Consider the following 18,723-nt stretch of genomic DNA (forward strand, 5'->3'; position numbering starts at 1 on the left):
ATTGAAGTCGTAATATCACTAGAAAAGCGTTTAAAGCACATAAAATCATATTAAAATATACACATTTACAAGTATGTACTGTATTTACAGTACAGTACATGCATTCGTAAATTTAGATTACTTTTTTCTGTACTCTATTAAAAACTAAAATTTATTTGTTTGTAAGCTTAAAATAGATTCTTATTAACCATATATTATTAAAAATGCATTAATAAATAAAATACAGAACTGGGAATAGTAATTTATAGTTTAGCCTAGTGACAAGTAGATTCGGAGACAAGTAAATTCGACTTACGTCGTTTTTCGACTTAAGTCGTTTTCCTGGAACCAATTACCGTATACTGTATACTGTAAAAATATTACTGTGTTAAAATTCTATGGTAAAGAAAAAACATGACCCTCTTTTTTCTTAAAAGACAGAATGATACGTAATCAAAAATAAAATATCTATTCATTATAATGGAAGTAGATCTTACATTTATTGAATGGCGAGTCAGTACACATATTTTTCCACCATTACTTACAATTTTACAAGTCAATAACTTTTTTTTAATTTTTTTGTTACATAAAACAAAGGCCGATAAATTTCTTGCAACGTTGTTGGCCTTTACTTTTATTATTTGTTAATGAAAAACTTAAACAAACATTAAACGTTAAAATCTAATGTGGAGATATAGTCTACCATAGGAATTAGAGATGTAAAAATGTAAGCTACTATATCAATAGCAAAATACAATTTACTGGCTAGAAAACTGTTTGGTTTTCATATATATATCGAAGATTTATACCTATTCAGTATAATTTAAGCAGTAGTATATTGTAAAAGTCAAACAACGAGTTGCTTGACTATTCCGGCAATATTTGATGGCGCTATCTGTTATTATATTTTATTTAAAAAACTTCATATTTAACTATTATAAAATGGCAAAAACCCTAATTTTCGTGGTAGGGTTGGGTTTTCTTAAAAATTTTAAATGCTAATAACGACAATAAGTTCGACTTCTATTGGAGATACACACGATCCCTTTAGCTCCCCACCCCTCGAACTTTAATCACGAAAATTTAATGGATGAATCCCCCTAATAGACAAACCTAGAAGACTACGTTAGGAGTATCTGAGTAACCTAATATTCACTTTTCTGTATGTAGATATCTCTCTTTTGTGTCATTATGTGTCTTAAGATTCTTGCAAGACCTGGTGGAGAAAGGTGGTTTGTACGATTGCTGCATCTATTTCAAATGCTTCTGTACAACAGATGTACCAAAGTTTTTAGTGTACTTAGCTATTTTTTTCTTTAAATCTCGTCCGTGCTGTGATAAATAGGGGCACGACTTCCAATTCGAAATTTTTCGTCTAAATTTAATTCAAACATTCATGTTGTTCATATGGTAGCATAAGCATAACATGAAAAAATATCCTTAACCTTTTAAAGATTGTTTAAGAGAAAATTGTAAAGAAGGTATCCATATAAATGATATACTTCTGACTTTTTTACAAAATACTAGCAGACCCCGTCAGTAGTGGCTCAAAATGTGTCTATTATAAATGTATAACACTTCCCCCGTTAGGGGGAATTTTTCGAAAAATCCCTTCTTAGTGTACATTTTCTTGACGTACACTATTAAAACGCAATCAAAAACGCAAAAAAACCGCATCTAAAATAGTATAAATAGAATGTCAAAATTTCAAAGGAATCGGTAGGAACAAATGAACATTACATTTTTATTTATATAGATAGATAGATGATTTGCTTTAGTTCATCCTCACAGAAAAGCAAAACTTAGTCGTCATACTCGCGGAGTTAGCGCCATCTGTTGGACACAAAAGCCTTAATCCTAGATAATATCTTTTAATTTATATAAATGTTTAATGGAATAATATACGGCCTATGTTCACCATGAAGGTCCATTCTAAATATTGGTGAAAGAACTTTTGAAATCGGATGAGTAGTTTCGGAGATTACCTCCTACATCTAAACTTACAAACTTTACCTGTTTATAATATTAGTGGGATTATAGGGGTAATATAGATATTGACAAGTCGAAAAACTGGAGGAATTTTTCATGGATGATCGGTACAGGATATATCAGGTCCCAACCGTCATCAACCGATGCTCCCGTCATGGGCAAGTTCGAGTCCATGATGGATGTTAAAACTCCTCTTAGTGTCTACATGATGTAAGTGTCAATAATAAAAACAGAATAAATTGATTATGGATCTAAAATAGTACAGTAGAAGCAGAGTTTTTCAGGATAATCCTTAATTAATTTCTCGATGATACCGCGTATTTTAAAATCGCGTCATATACAATGATAACTCGCAGTGGCATGCCGTGACATTTGATGATAGGGAAGCTGTATTTCTATCAGAAGCCGACTTCCAGGGGCAATCAGTCAGCAATGGTCTAGGGTCCATTCGTATTCGTTTGTTCGATAAGCGAGTAAAAACCGTAGACTTCTCTAAATGTATTTTTAATTAATATATTATCTAACGCACTTAATAAATAAGCAAGTTCAATATAATTAACTCTGTTATATTAGATTTAATAAATTCTCTACGCCCTCTAAAGCCAATTCTCGCTTCGATAACATCTACTAATTAAAATATATCTATTAGCCGTAACTATCTTGTTATAATTTTCAATATTTATTTTATATTGTGTACTAATGTTAAATTCTATTCTATTTTGATTTCCAAACTGCTTTGATTTTACGAAAGATTCGATGCGAGATTTACGATTTTTGTGTCTTTTGCCAGCTTTACTCAAATTATTTAAATCGTCAAAGCCAATCTCATTCCACAAACTAATTTTATTTGAGAATAATAGGTAAGGCCAACATAACAATTTTTGCATTTTTATTAGTGTTGCAACGAATAGTATATTTGGCCTCATGCCAAATACCGAATAGTCGAATATTCGGCCAAACTATTCGGCTTTATTAACGCACGTACGAAAATTGGCGCGCAAACCGCATTATGGCGAGGACCCTGCTCTCTATTGGCCCGCTGTCACTACGCTTCGCCAATCGCGTTAATTCTTGACAGTTGTAGCGGACAGACAAGATGCGATAAATGATGATATCGAATGTGGATAACAATAAAATGACCTATACGTGTAAATAACGGAAAAAGAACAGAGAAGGACCGCGAAGTAAAAATGTAAAAATAAATATGAAATTAAGCTGATAGCATAATCGAACAAGTGGAGGCAGCTTATTAGCGCGAAATTCGCGGCCGTCAATGCCAAACAAATGTTGTCATAGACTTCAGAAAGCTAAATGCTTGTAATGAAAGTCATTTAGCGTGCATGGGCGAAAGCCTGGGGCCGTTCGGGCTACCAAGCTGTCTCGAATCTGTGAAATCATAACTGTGACTTATACCGACGTCCTAGCTGTCTCTTTTCTCCGTTATCACCAGGCTATCAGTCACGTAATTGTAAAGTGGGAAATCTAGGACGGAAAAGTGACGAACCGAAAGTATCGTGAGGGCGTATTATGATGTATGCATAGGCATACGTGGACTAGAGAGATAGAGGAAAGAGAAAGGAAAGAGTAAAGACGAGCGCTTAAAAAGGAAAGATAGGGTCAGACCCTCAGATGTGTGTGACGATTCTCGAACGAATAGGTGTGTACGTGTGCTGATCTTTGTAATTATAAATTGTGAATACAGGTGACTAATATTATTTTCTTTTTTATTTTGTGTGTGTTATAAGTTATAAATAAATATAAACACTAACCCGATAACATTAAATCTAAATATCAAAATGATTAATTTACTGTGTTTTTGTTATCTCTTACTCCCGTTTTTAGGTATTCGGTATTCGGCCGAATAGTGATTAAATATTCGGTATTCGGCCGAATACCGAATTGTAGCCGAATATTCGTTACATCACTCATTTTTATGCATCCACAAAGCCATTTTATATCTTCATAAATTTTATCATGAAAATGTCGAACAGATTTTTTTGTTGACGTACAGTATTTATATTTAATTTAGGCATTGGTCTTTCTCTTTTAATAATGTTTTCTTTTTCATTATATGGTCTCGAGCCAAAACTTTTTGAAATAAAGTTTCAATATTACAATTACATTCTAAATCGCTAGCCATAATATAAGGACTAAAATTAAAAATAAAATTATAAAAACTTACTTGTTAAAATAAAATGTGTGATGGATATACACTTATACATACCTGGTACAAAATATTCAATTGTATGAATATACTTTTAAAGAAAATTATAAATATAGTTTTGTGAAGAAACGTACATAAAAATAACATAAAATAGTCTTTACTTTTTAAATATTAAAACAATCCACCTAGTTAAAATTGCTCCCTACCAGTGGCTCGTGGATGGAATCAGAGACGGTCTTGGTAGGTGTGCGGTGCGTGCATGCTTGCCAAATTTCGAGGGTGCCGATACCGGTTAATGTCAAATGCCTCTTTTGTGGCGTCATTAGTATATCTCAAAGGACGCGACAGGGTTGTTGTAAATTTTAAACGTTTCTCACCATAGCTGTAAAATCTAAATTTGTTAAACTTAGAAGTCATTTGTTTTCTAACTAATTCGTTTTAAGACCAGGTGTCCATGGAAATTTCCAAAATTTACAACTTTTCGGTCAATCTCATTGAACTGGAAAAATTTCTCTCTTTATTATCTAATATTACAAAGAAATCAGTCTTCACTGTACTCGGCTAGAGATTGTTCGGTTAAGCTTTTGTTTAAGTAAACTTTCGGTTTTTTCATCAGAGTTTTGTTTATGTCCGCAATTCCCTAATCGCTTAATTATTTAACTACTTCTTAAGTAGAAATAAGTCGAAACCGGTTACTTTGTACTCGAATATTTGTAGTCTCGGGAAAAAAGTGGAAAGACAAATTTTTATGACAAACGGATACATAAATCGTAAATTTAAGGAAAATAAATTCTAGAGCTTTTTCTGTACCTGGTGCTATCTTACTTTCATGCTTTGTGATATGTGCTCTAACTAATTCAGATAGATTCTTTATCAAACAGTAATGTGTTTTTTCTTCATTTTTTATATATAACAGATTTACATGCTTATCTTGTTTATTTTCTGTTATTCTTAGAGGATACACAATATTCTTCTCATTATAACTATAAACATTCACTGATATATTCAATCTTTTTTCACATGTATCTATATCTTGTAAAGCGATAGGTGATTCGATTCCTTTGAGTGCTTCTTTAAATTAAATTAATTATCTGGATGTTATAATTAGTAACTCGACCAGAATTGTGATTGCTTCCATCTACTGGATTTAAATATGCAGCAATGCAATAAGCGAAACATTCTTGATCTTCATTCTTAATATTCAATACAGCTCTCTTGGCTTGGATTTTTTTAGGTAATTCAATATAGGATGATTTTCTAAATGGAACATATTTATTGATTCCTACCTTTAAATTATATACTTCTATTAAAGTTCATCCAGATCCTTTTGCTTCAAATTCATCCATCTCTCTTATTAGTTTATCAATCACTTCATCATAATAAGTATTCAAATCTTTTGTTTTAAAAATGATCTCATTCATAGTTTTAAATGAAAAGCCTCTGCTCTCATTTTCTCTTTCATACTCATAGAAAAATTTGAAATTTACTTTCAAGTCCATTTTTTTCAGTATCTCTGCTATCTTTCCAATAACTATGTCTCTCATATCTAAAAATTCTCTTGGTATGATAAAATCTTTTACATTTTTATTGAATACGCTTTTAATCTTGATGCATAGGCTGTCTCAATCTCTTGGATACCTTCACCATTATACAAAGCTTCCTTATGTTCTCTCTTTTCAAGATGGAGATTCTTATAGGTTGGTTTATAGTAATGATCACAGATATCACATTTTATTTGTTTTTCTCTTTCCTTTCTTGGTTTTATTATAACATCTTCATAAAAGTTAAATATTTTACTAAATATATTTTTTTCTCTTGGTTGTCTTGGATTTATTATAACATCCTCATGACAGTTATATACATTACTAAATTTATATCTCTCTATAAAATCAATTAAGTCTGCTTTCCTTAATCTTGAATAACCTCTAAGATTATTATCTCTACAAAATTGATGTAATTCACGAAGAGTTCGTAATTGCAATATTTGCTCCATTTATTTAAAGAAAAACACATTAAATATTTTTTCAACAATAAACACGCATTTTTTCACATGTTTCTCTAAGTATGATTTTAAAATACTTTTACCACATTCACATTCTATTAATTCATGTTTTGTGTCTTTGGTTTTAGTATAATAACTTTTAAAGTATTCGCTAGTTACACCATTGACAATAACCATCTTTAGAATTATTATCTTTACTATACTCAATGAAGGGTTTATTTGTATTACAACGTTTGCACTGCTTCATTTATTAAGGAAAAAATTTTGTTTGATAACTTGTTTCATAATAGAGGAAAAGGTGGTATTATGGAACACTGCGAGTATTATGGAACCACCCCATTTCGAACTGATAATAAAGCAAACTGTAGCGGATTGTGGCTGAACTGAACTATGCAGACATCCATAGCAAGGGGAAAACCCATTTTACTTCAGTTAAACGGTTGTCCGTATTTAATCAGCAAATTTGTTTTTTTCAAAATACGAAGTTTTGAATGCTAAGTGAATTTAATTATTTTTAAAATATAAATCGTATAGTTGTAAGTTCACTGGTGCATGTATTCCATTACAAGGACTTAGGGGTACATATTAATCTGTGTGATGTTTATGTTTTTTAAATTTTGGTCTTGACAAGTTAATTCAAGATGGTGATGCGTGAAACACGGACCTCATTGGTGCTTTTACAGTAATATGGAACTCAACTCCTCCGAACTCTCTCTTTGCAATCAGACATTCGTCCGGAGTAATTTGTGAAAAAGACACTAGGTAGAAAGTCAATTCTTCCCAAGAATATCGAAAAAGAGCTGCTGGAATATACACTGCTGGCCATCCAAAATGCAACACCTTGAAGGAAGCATCCAAATCAAGTAAAATTTGCACCATACGTTTGCGGCTATGAGATATGCAAATGATTAGCATTTCAGCGCAGGCGCACATCACAAGCACCTGTTGTGCTACCTGCAAGCGCTATATAAAGGGAAAATAGAAGGCCGTTTTGAAGTACTGGAATTGTTTCTTCGTGCGGTTTTTTGGCATAAGCAGCTTCAGTATGCCACTCAGAAGAAAACTAGCGTCATTTGAGCGTGTTTCTGAGTTCGACCGAGGAAGAATAGTTGCCTATAGGGATTGCGGATTATCCTTCAGAGAAATCGGTGATCGTGTTGGACGTAACCAAACAACTGTGATGCAGCTCTGTAATCGCTGGATGCAGGAGGGAACAACGGACTGACAGGACCGATTGCACCCACCTCGTTGCACCACTGCACGTGATGACAGGCATATCGCGCGCATGGCAGTGATGGATCGCTGTGCCACATTACAAACCATATCACTATAAATTGGATCTGTTGCGCAACAATCGGTGTCCGCACGTACCACTTGACGTCGTTTGCAGCAGAGTCAAATGTCTGTAAGGCGTCCATTGCTGCGTTTACCATTGAGTCAAAACCACAGGCATTTGTCCAGCAATGGTGCGATGAATGACAGACATGGACAACCGATTGGAATGACATTGTTTTTACTGATGAATCCCGCTTCTGCCTGCAACACCACGATGATCGGATTAGAATCTGGAGACACCGTGGTGAGAGACTGCTGAACTGTTGCCTTATGCATCGCCATACTGGTCCTAGACCCGGTATTATGGTTTGAGGTGGTATTGGATTCCTCTCTTGCACCCCCTAGTACTCATTGCCGGTACACTGACCAGCCAGTGCTATATCTCTTAGGTATTGGAGCCAGTTGTCCTCCCATACCTTCAGAGCTTGCCAACGGCCATATTCCAACATGATAATGCGCGACCACACGTGGCACGCATTGCTCAAGACTTCTTCTTTGCCTATCAGATTGCATTGCTGCCTTGGCCTCTTTGTTCTCCCAATCTCTCGCCTATAGAAAACATCTGGTCAATGATTGCAGAATGACTGGCCTGGGATACACCACCCACTGCTACACCAGATCAACTTTGGGAATATGTGGAAGCAGCATGGAATGTTATACCGCAACAACATATCCAAAGCCTCTTTGAGTCAATGCCGAGGCGTGTAGCAGTGGTTATAGCCAGCAATGGCAGCAACACTCCATATTTATTCCATCATCTTTCTCACTTCACAAGAGACTGTATTTTCAATCATTTGATCGTTATACAACGTGTTATCTCCCAAATAAATTTGGCTATGATATCTCTGGTCCTTCTTGGTGTTGTATTTTGGATGGCCAGCAGTATATATTGTTGATGGAGGTCATATTTTTCTATTATAAAAGTATTTTTGCGATAAAATACATTGGAGTAAATACTTTTGTAATTATTTAACATTCTTTGTACTTTCCTATTTGTTTTTGGATACATTAAAGCATTTTTTGAAAACATACAGTAAGGTTCCATATTACCACCCGATTTTCCCTAAGCCTACTTTCTGACTTTTTGTACAAATGCCTTCAAAAACCATACTTATAGTTACACTAGCGAAAAATCCAATTAGGAACATTTAGTTTAATAGTTACCAGTACTTTTTGCACAAAAAATGTGGGTGTAGTTATGATACCTTGTTTACAATTCACTAAAATGTAATTGGGGTTCCATAATACCACCTTCTCCTCTAAAAAAAAAATTTAAATTGACAAGAATGCACAGGAACTTGCTAATGACGTGTTTAATACAAGGTCATTAAATCATATTAAAAAATAAGTTATGCATGGGAAGTTGATGACTAATAATATTACAACATCAGGTTGAAATATCCTTTTCTTGTTCAGTTCAGTGAATAGTCAGTATGAGTGCTACTGAAGAAATTGCTAATTTTAATTTAATGATTAGAAACTATGCAAGACATTGTGCTGAATTAGGTGAATTTGTAAATGTTAATGACTCGTTGTTGTCTAAAGATAAAGTAAGGCAAATTTATAAACTAATATTGAAAAAAGAAAGGAGGCAAAAGAAAACTGAAGAAATGGAAGAACTCTTGAAAATTTTACAGGGTCAATTATATTCAGGTGAGAGATTTCAATTATTATATAAAATGATGTGGGAACAAAGGCTTATAAATGTTGAAAATGCGATCTTAGCATATGACTCTAGTCATTTTATTTCTTCTACACGAACTTATAAATTAGGATTACTACTGTGTGAGCTTAATGAAAATTATAAGTTAAGATATTGGCAAAATTTGGAAACTTCAAGTTGGTCTGATTGGTTTAAAACTTTTTGTTCACAGAAAAACATAACAATAGCTTTAAGGCATGAAAGACGAATAAGAAAGTTTTATCAAGTCCATATCCTTATCTTTTAAACACGAGAATGACAACATCAGAATTAACAAATGTCTTACCAAAGTTTTTAAATGCTTTAATTGCTTTCCCTGAATATAAGCCTTTTTTCCAACAGTCATTTTATCAGTGATTGAGAAATCTCTCTATGTCACAAAAAGAGAGTTCGTTTTCCTTGTCCGTTTTCAACAGCCATTTTAACTGGTTGTACTGTACATCATATAAAAATAAAATAAAATGTTTGTTAATCATAGTTTGAAAATATATCTTTCTTATCAATCCAACTATTAAATGAATCAGGATATCCTAACTACTTAATTAAATATTTATTTCCTTTCTTTTTTATTATTTTTTTATCTTATAAACTATATCCTTTTCATCATATTTAACCATTTCGTTTTCATAAAAAGTTTCTTTAATATCTTCATCATTTGAATCTTTAATTCGATAAGTTATTGGATCCGTTTTCAACACTTCAGATATTATAAATATTTCTTCTGTGAACGAGGATAAATATCCTTTTTTAAACTGAGTTTTGTATTTGCTTATTTTTATCTTATCACCTACTTTATATTTGGGGGTTCAGATATAATTTTACTTTTAAATAGATTATTGTAAACTGTTCATTCATTGTCTTTTTTACTGGCTTCTGTTGGTGTCATTTTGATTGATCTGTGATAAGAGTTATTATAATTTTTAATTAATTTATGTAAAACACCTATCCATTTTCTAGTGTTGTTAGCAGTAAAATATTTCCACATTTTCATCTTTAGAGTTCTATTAAATCTTTCGACTACTGAGCATTTTATTTCTATATTTTCTGTAGTAAACCAATGAATATTATTATCTTTAAACAACTGTTGCGTCACTTTATTGATAAACTAAGTTCCTTTATCTGTTTGTAGCTTCTCCGGCTTACTTTCCTTAAATATTTTAGCAAATGCTTTGGATATTTCTTCACCCGTTTTCTTTTTAATTGGAATAGCCCAAGCGTATTTACTAATATATCTATTCCTGTTAATATGTAATTTGTATTATCATTATATCTTTTAAACTTTTTCATATCAACTAAGTCTGCTTGCCATTGATCATCAATGTGAGAAACATAAGTTCTTCTTCTACTAAATTTTCTTATAATTGGTTTATGTTCCGTATATTCATCCTGTTGATGTAAGAATTCTGTAATAACTTTTCTAGGTAAACCAGTCTTTCTTTGTAATTCATTTATACCACAGTAACCAGTTTCAGGATTATAATAAACATCGGCGATCGAACTCATAAAAAAAAACAGCTTTTTTAGTACCACAGACAGCACATGTTTCTTTTGCTATAGGATTATTACAGTGTTTCTCAACGGGAGCGATATCGCCCCCATGTGGGCGTTTTTCCATGTTGAGGGGGCGATTAGTAACAATTTATATTTTGGAAGCGAAAAACAATTTTCTGGGCGATATAGTAAAACATTATATTAAGAATAATTAGATGTTTTATTCGTTATATTGTACAATAATTAAACAAATAACATTATACTAGTCAATAGTCTACTCAATGCAGTACGAATTTGGCGTTACTCTTAGTCCTCAGCATCAGAATTTTGAAGTGAAGGGGGAGATAATAGGTGGGGTTTTTATTTAAGGGGGCGACGATTCGTTAGAGGTTGAGAAGCACTGGTTTATTATTTTTTGTTTTTGTTTCTATAATATTATTTGTTTTTGTTTTCTTTTTACACTTTAAACAATAGATGCTATTTATATTGGGAGAAATTCCTTAGCCGAATCTTCTTTTTGATGCTATAATTGGTTTAACAATTCCTATATCTATTCTTTCTCTAAGTAGGGGTTTTCAATAGCATCTAATTCATTTAACATATTTTTATCACAGATTTCATTTCTAGTTTTTGTATCTTTATTTTTCAAATAACAAATATCATGTCTATATGCAGTTTCGTCCACTTTGTTTATTGGTTTACTCCATGACTTGTAGGATAAATCAGGATTTAATCTAGTTTTACTATGTAAAAGCTGGGTAAAGGGACCTGTAAAATTATGGCCAGATAAATTTACCATCCAACAATATCACCACCTCTTTTCCTCATTTATATAACTATAAAAATTTATAACCATTCAGTTGTGCTTTGTATATTTCTCTAACATAAATATTTCATATTTTTAATAAACTGTTCTCTCAAATACACGTCAGATTCTGATATGCTCCCAACTTTGAATAGATTAAATAGCTGTTTATAAAATTTAAATGCTTGCTTGTATTCCTCCTTTTTTTCCGACAGTTTTAACGATTTATCTATAACTTCAATTATTCCGACTCCCAAGCTTAATGCTGATAACAGAACCATAAAAAACGCAGATAGACCTGAAGCACTAAATATAAATTTTCCAACTGTTAATGATACACTAATTTTATGATAATCATTATAACTCTTTCTGTAAACATATATTTTCTTTTCCAAGTATTCTTCCATTTATAAATGAGTAAAATTACGTCGATATTTCGATATTTGAGTTTTTAAGGTCTAGCATTAAAAAATCGTACGGTTTTTGAGTATCTTTACTATATAAATTTTTACAAAATGATCCATCTATTTCTCTAATTATCTGTTTAATTTCTCTGTCTTGAATCTTAACGAAAATAATATACTGTAAGTACAGTTTTTTCTTATGTTAATTGGTGTTGAATAATAGAATTGAGATACGTAAATAATTGAAGCATTTTTCTTCCTTCCTCTGATAAAGAAATCTACAGTTTTAGATTAATCTCTTTCAGTAATACAATCATCGAAAATAATCAGATTTTTTATCGATCGATCTAAATTATCAATGTCAATCATATCCTCTATGCTCGAACAAAATAATGATTCCTTTCTAAATTTTTTAAATAACTGTAATAACTTTTCATTTTTTATGCTCAATATATCTTCTTCCAATTCATCAAATTGAGTATAGTATATTTCTTAAAGTTTTTCATATTTTGGATCATTAATATCTTTAGCACATACAGTAGGCCCCCCTATAACGTGGGTTCCTATAACGGAGATTCCTATAACGTGGCGAAAAAATTGCGACAGTATTCGTATAAAGACGCTAAAAGCGACTCGTAATACGTTGTCGCCGACTCGTGTCGCGACAGGATTGGTTGAATCTGGACCAATAATGGACGAGCAGCTGAACTACTTTCCACCGTCCAGCGCCACACTACTGAAAGTTTAGGCGGGTAAATTGAGTTTACTATTGTCTTTACAGTATTATATATAAATTATATATCAATTAGGTACTGTACATATACTGTATATATTAACTTAATTTATTGTAACTTTCCGCCGTCTAGAGCCACACTACGAAGTGTTTAGGCGAGTAAGTTGAGTTTACTATCGTCTGTACAGTATGTAAATTAGGTACCGTAAGTCTAATACAGTACTGTAATTTTATACATTTCTTGTGAAAGAAACATTTCTTATTCAACGGCCATTAAAATTATTTATATTAATGATGTCTCCAAAGTTTAACGAATTTTTCGCAGAAAAATAACTTAACAGAAATCGCGGCCGCCGTTTGTTGCGCTGCTCCGCAACGAAAACAAGCTTAAGCAATGGCGACGTCGAACGGTGCACACTCGGTAAGTAATCCTACAATTTTTTGTTTATAGCATAGTTTATACGGATTATTCCCAAAAAATTATACGTGTTTTGGAAATGTTGAGTCGAATTAGTCTAGAATTGATTAATTTTATGGAAGAAAACCTTTTAAACAGCCGTAGTCCGTAAACTTCACACGTGTCAGGCTGTGATTGGCTCATGTATTTAAAGATTCCTACAACGTGAAATTCGTATAACGTGGAATGTATCTACGCGTTATAGGGGTCTACTGTACATATAAAGCATCAAAATTCAGTTGATCATAAATTAGATTTAATAAGAGACTTGTTTTTCCACATCCTGATGGACCAACGATTAAATGTCTGAATGGATGTTTAGGTAATAAAGGATTCTGATTAGGATCTTCATATTCATCTGGTTCTGTATAATCTTTTATCTTTATCATTTATTTGTTTAAAAATTTCAGCTTGAGCTAAATGATATTTAACTTGTGATAATTGTTTTTAATAATAAAATAATAAAATAGGTAAATGTAGAATGACAAAAGTTCAGACAGTATGATTAGATATTGACAGTGATAGTGATTAGTGATAAATTTGAATTTCAAAAAATCAAATTTATCTATTTTCTAATAAATAGAATTATAAAAATGAAATTTCCAGATGTCAAGTGAATTCATTTATTCAATTGTTATCTTGTGTTTTGGAAAGTTCAAACAGGAATTCGTATTACACAACCACATATGGATTTTTTCTTTTTTTGACTTTTTTGGGTTCAGAGCTCTGAAATCCTAGAAATTTGCAAATAACTCAGAAAGTCAAATTTGACAAGATTCCAATATTTTGCTTTGTTATGTATATATAAACATCAATGAAAATAAACCTCATTTTCACTGTTAGAAAGAAAACAATATGCGAAAATTAAAAACATAATCGTATATTTTAATATCATGCCGATTATTTTACTATTTTAAAATTAAAACTGGCCTCGGGAAGATACCACGTGACCCAACTATTATGTTTTAGACGTTCTATATATGGTCAACATAAATATTGACACATCAACGCTATTGTTGCCGAGTGAAATTTTGTTGTTTTTCTTATATTTTCCAACCGATTGCATAATGGTAGAAGTTTATACAAATTGTATTAGAACAGGCCATTTGTATAAATGTACTAAAATGTACTGTACTTAAGGTGACATCTACCTCTGCAGAAGACTCAAGAACGAGTCCAGATGGGTTGTAAACTCTAAGAATTTTTCGGATGATTGTCCATTTAAAATTCTTAGAGTTTAATTTGTTGGATTCACAACAGGCTTCGCTAAAAATAAAGCCTCTTTTTGTTTTCACAAGGCTGAAAGAGTCAAAAAAACTTATATGTTAAAACTTATATAAAAAGTTAAAACTTATACTTGTAACTTTAATCATTATTTAGAAGCAAAAGAATAATTAATATTAGTTTACATAATTTAGATATGGTAGATATACAGTATTAATTTATAGAATACAATAATCTGTACGTGATGCAATAATTAACGGAGTTTTAATGCTATCGATATTAATGATTATCAAAGAGTTCACACATTAAGAAAACCATAAAATATTTTATGATCATGAATGAATTTTAATAGAAGTCACAAAAAAACTGTATGAGATACATCTCTTTCAAAACTTCCCTAAATTTCCCAATAGCTGCACAAATAAATTTCCTAAATCTAGGGCAAATCTGTAGATTTTCATGTCTGGTGTCGTGTCCAGACGTGAAAGTCGAGACCAGACATGGATATCGTAAGAGAAAGAGGGCCAGATTAACAATGTATAAACTTCCGATTTGTACCGCGAATTCAATTCAAAAATTTTGCTCCAAACGAAATTACATACATAACTGGCACGACTCTGTTTCTAACAGGAAAAGTAATGTGTACGGGGGCAAAACACTACTAAATTCCAGGCAGGCAAGTGTTATTTACTACCTGTAAAATAATGACGCATCTATTTAGCGCTATATCATTATCGTAGTAACTCGGTAAATATAAAATACATTTTTTAAAATTATATCCTTTTCTGTAGGAATTATATTTGGTTAATTATTTTGTTAATGTCTTCAAATAGATAGCACTACCAGCAAAGACAGCAATCAAATGTAGACACAAAATTATTCGACACATACAAATACAATAGATGATCTGAGGTGTAATGTATGAAATTATTTAGGTTGGAAGTACTGTATTTGAACGTAACTGCTGAGTTTCATAGCAATTGGTCGAATGGTATAGGCGTGCATAGCGAACAAACAAACAAAAGTCCTTATTTATATATATAGATTTATACTTAATGTAATTAAAAATAATTTATGTTAACATTTTTAAACGATATTTCGCTATTGAAATAAGGAAATTAAAATAAAAAAATTACGTCTGTAACTTGTTTGGTTATGCACACGATCTCCTGCACTTGGCGTTAAAAATTTAATGCATCTATTTAAAAAAATCCTATTCCAAGATTTATAATAGAAAGAGATGGAACCGATTTTTTCGGGTTCGAGTCTTATTTAATTCTTCTATAATCTAGATTCAAAATTTTAAAAATACAATTTGTTACTTTTTGTAAAATTTTAAATCCTTTAAAATCCATAGAAGATAAAGAAGTCGATTTTCCAAATTATAATCTGTACGTTAACATAAGAATTAAAAATTATTCTAACGCCAAAAGTTGTTTGGTTCTATCTGTTTTCGTTTTCGAGTAATTTTGAAAATACATTTTCCCATAAAAGTATTATATTTGTAAAGCCATATGCTGGAGATCGCGTGCTTGTTTAAAAGTGTTACAATCAGAATTAAATACAGCTGTCCCTTGATGTTTTGCTAGCAGTAGCCTACAATATTCCCTACTCCAACTGTTCGAACAGAACTGCTCACGAAAAACACGCAAAATGTATCATCGTGTAAAAATTGGGTGGGGGAGATTCACGTCGCGACACGTTTCTGTGCAAGCAGACACATAACGGGGACGAGTACCTTGCGGGAGGTGCGTCGGACTACTGAGCATGTAGGGTTACAAAACGTTGGACTATCAAGGGACAGCTGTATTAGTTTTCCTCGATTTGCCTGGCATCTCTGAAAAATTATATTTATATATTTGATCCAAAGTTTCAAGAGGTCAGAATCTTTATAACCCCCGTAACAATAAACATTTACAAGATATAAATATAACAATAACTGCAGAATTTAGGAATGTGTTCTTATTTATCAAACTCGTTATCTTATAATTTTTTAATATGCTCAAACTCTTTGTCTAAGGAAAAATGTTTGTGCTATATTACTCTGTAAAAAATAATTTAATAGGGAAAAGTGTAAAATGTTCATACGTTTTACGTGTTAAATCATTTCATATTGTTAAAAATTCTTCCGTTGCATAATTCTGTTGTTTTATTCATTCGCATTCATTGTTTCATTCGGAAATTATGTGTATTTTGCATTAAACATAACACGTAAGACTATGTGTAAATGAATAGGTACTTATGGACAGGATAGGATAGTTTAAAATGAAATTAATGCAATATGGCAATGTAACACTTGGGCGATGTGCAAGGAAAAATGTTTCTTTTAGGAGAACTTTTTATGGAAAACTGGACCCAATTTAGGTATTAGACGCAAGAAGAAAACCCAGAAAACTGATGACGCGGATTCGTGCCCGACTAATTGGAAAACGGTGATGTAAGGAAGGTCTATCCAATTAGTAAGAAGCCGATCGCAAAAAACCTATAAAAACGCAAAATTCAAGGACAACAGGACTTCCACTGAGACTCCCCACTAGACTTCTGTTGTGTTCATATATCTCCGCTTATTTTTGTACCTCCGTTCTTCTTTTTGTTCACCGACTTTAGAGACTTTGAACTTTTTTCTCTCAACATTGTCCAGGGGCCCCTACGACACTGGACCAGATCGCCGCCGAAAACCCCGACGACGCAAGACCAATACCGATGTCGAAATTTTCCAACAACACAGGACCTTGTCAACGAGAGACTTTATGTAAGCATTATCGTCCGGAATAAACGGTTTACCTTTGTAAAACACTTGTTTTTGCTGCCTTTAAAAACTGCCACCCACATACGCATAGAACTTAGACCATCCTGAAGGAAGGGAAAAAAAATCTCCCCCGCCCCAATCGGCGTTCTTACAGTGGTGTCAGAATTGGGATTTATTTTAAGTCCCATGAACTTTGTAAGAAAGCCGACAAAGGCATTTTAGCCATAATACGTGGGTAAGGAAAATGGAGGCAGAGACAAGTGCGGCGCAACCTCGTGACAGGAGCGGAACTCTTTCATCCATCTCCATCTTTGGAGGTATGATCCCAACGTTTTTGGGAGAAATGGGACGTGTCGAGGAGTTTTTCGACACGCTGGAAGAGATCTCGAGCCTAGTGGGATGGACGCCTAGACAATGTTTGAGTATTGCGAAGTGCAAGCTCGCGGGTATAGCTACGGACTTCGTGTGGCGAGATTTAAACATGAGAAGCGTGACAGACTTTAAGCAATTCAAACGCTTGATGATCAATCGATTTGATCAAGAGCCTTACTCGATTAAGGTGCAAAAGTTTCACGCGTACATGCAGAAGAGAGACGAAAGGGCACAAGAATTCGCGGTCAGATTGCAAAACCTTGCCAGCACTACAATGATAAAGCATACAGGCGCAAACGAACAAGAAAAAGCAATTATCAAACGTTGTCAACAGCGAGAATTGGATGAAAAATTGCGAGTCCAATTTCTACATGGCCTGATCGACAAGCTGAAGCGACAGGTGATGACTCAGGATCCATTGACCTTCGCAGAAGCGTTGAAAATAGCAATCCACGAGGAAACAATAGATCAGTTAGTGAGAAAATCATGGAGTTTAATCACTAGAGTCAACGATGCAACAGAGAGTCACGACAGACAGGTGGAAGAGACGAACACACTTAGAGAAACGGCATTAGACACAACAATAGCCCAACTTTCTAAACAATTAGAGTCGATAGGAAAGAGATTGGATCAACAGCCAACGTCCAAGCCAATAAACAACACCCGAAGAGAGGAACTATCGCAGACAATTCGAACCTAAGAAACTAACAGAACAAACAACGGGATGCAAAATCAGCGGTTTCCCCAGAGCTTACAGCGAAACCAGCCGCGACAATTTTCCCCGCGACCGCCTACTTTTACACAAGGACAACCTCGCGCGTGATATCCTTGCCATAACTCCTTTTATACCTCGTATCATGAACGAAATCCGAATTTCCCGTGGAGAGGAAACGGAGGGAGAACACCAACATTTTGCACTCCAAACTTGAATTCATGCGAAAGCGTAAGGTACGCGCCATCGCCACCTGAATGGTTCGGAAGAATTGTCACTTCGCAATATCAGGAACGGAGAACGTCTAGAAACTTTCCAGAATGGTTGGATCTTGCATGGAATCCGTTATACCCCATTCAGAACCACCAATTTCGACCTACACCTTTTTTCCCAATGCAATTTAGGCCTGGCGAATACGGAAACGACAGACAAAGTGAACCGTTACCCCTTTGTGGCGATGTGAGTAGGCCTTCCGGAGGAAAGAAGTAAAATCTAGTTCAAATTTAGAAAAAAGGGGGCCCAAAGTCAGAAGGAGAGGGGAAACTTAATCATGACCCTACAGTTCGCATAATTTATCCTATGGAAACCACAAAAGAAAACAAATC

At 33.3% G+C, this 18,723-nt stretch overlaps 2 pseudogenes; one reads left to right on the forward strand and one right to left on the reverse strand.

Annotated features, from left to right (window-relative positions):
* LOC111637796 overlaps positions 1-6,311 on the reverse strand; it is a 7,453-nt pseudogene extending 1,142 nt beyond the window's left edge.
* A 1,352-nt stretch (positions 6,312-7,663) lies between these two features.
* LOC111637797 lies at positions 7,664-8,365 on the forward strand (annotated as a pseudogene).
* The last annotated feature ends 10,358 nt before the right edge of the window (positions 8,366-18,723 follow it).

The sequence above is a fragment of the Centruroides sculpturatus genome, unplaced genomic scaffold, assembly GCF_000671375.1.
Source record: "Centruroides sculpturatus isolate CEXI.00-Female unplaced genomic scaffold, Cexi_2.0 scaffold1001, whole genome shotgun sequence".
NCBI lineage: Eukaryota > Metazoa > Arthropoda > Arachnida > Scorpiones > Buthidae > Centruroides > Centruroides sculpturatus.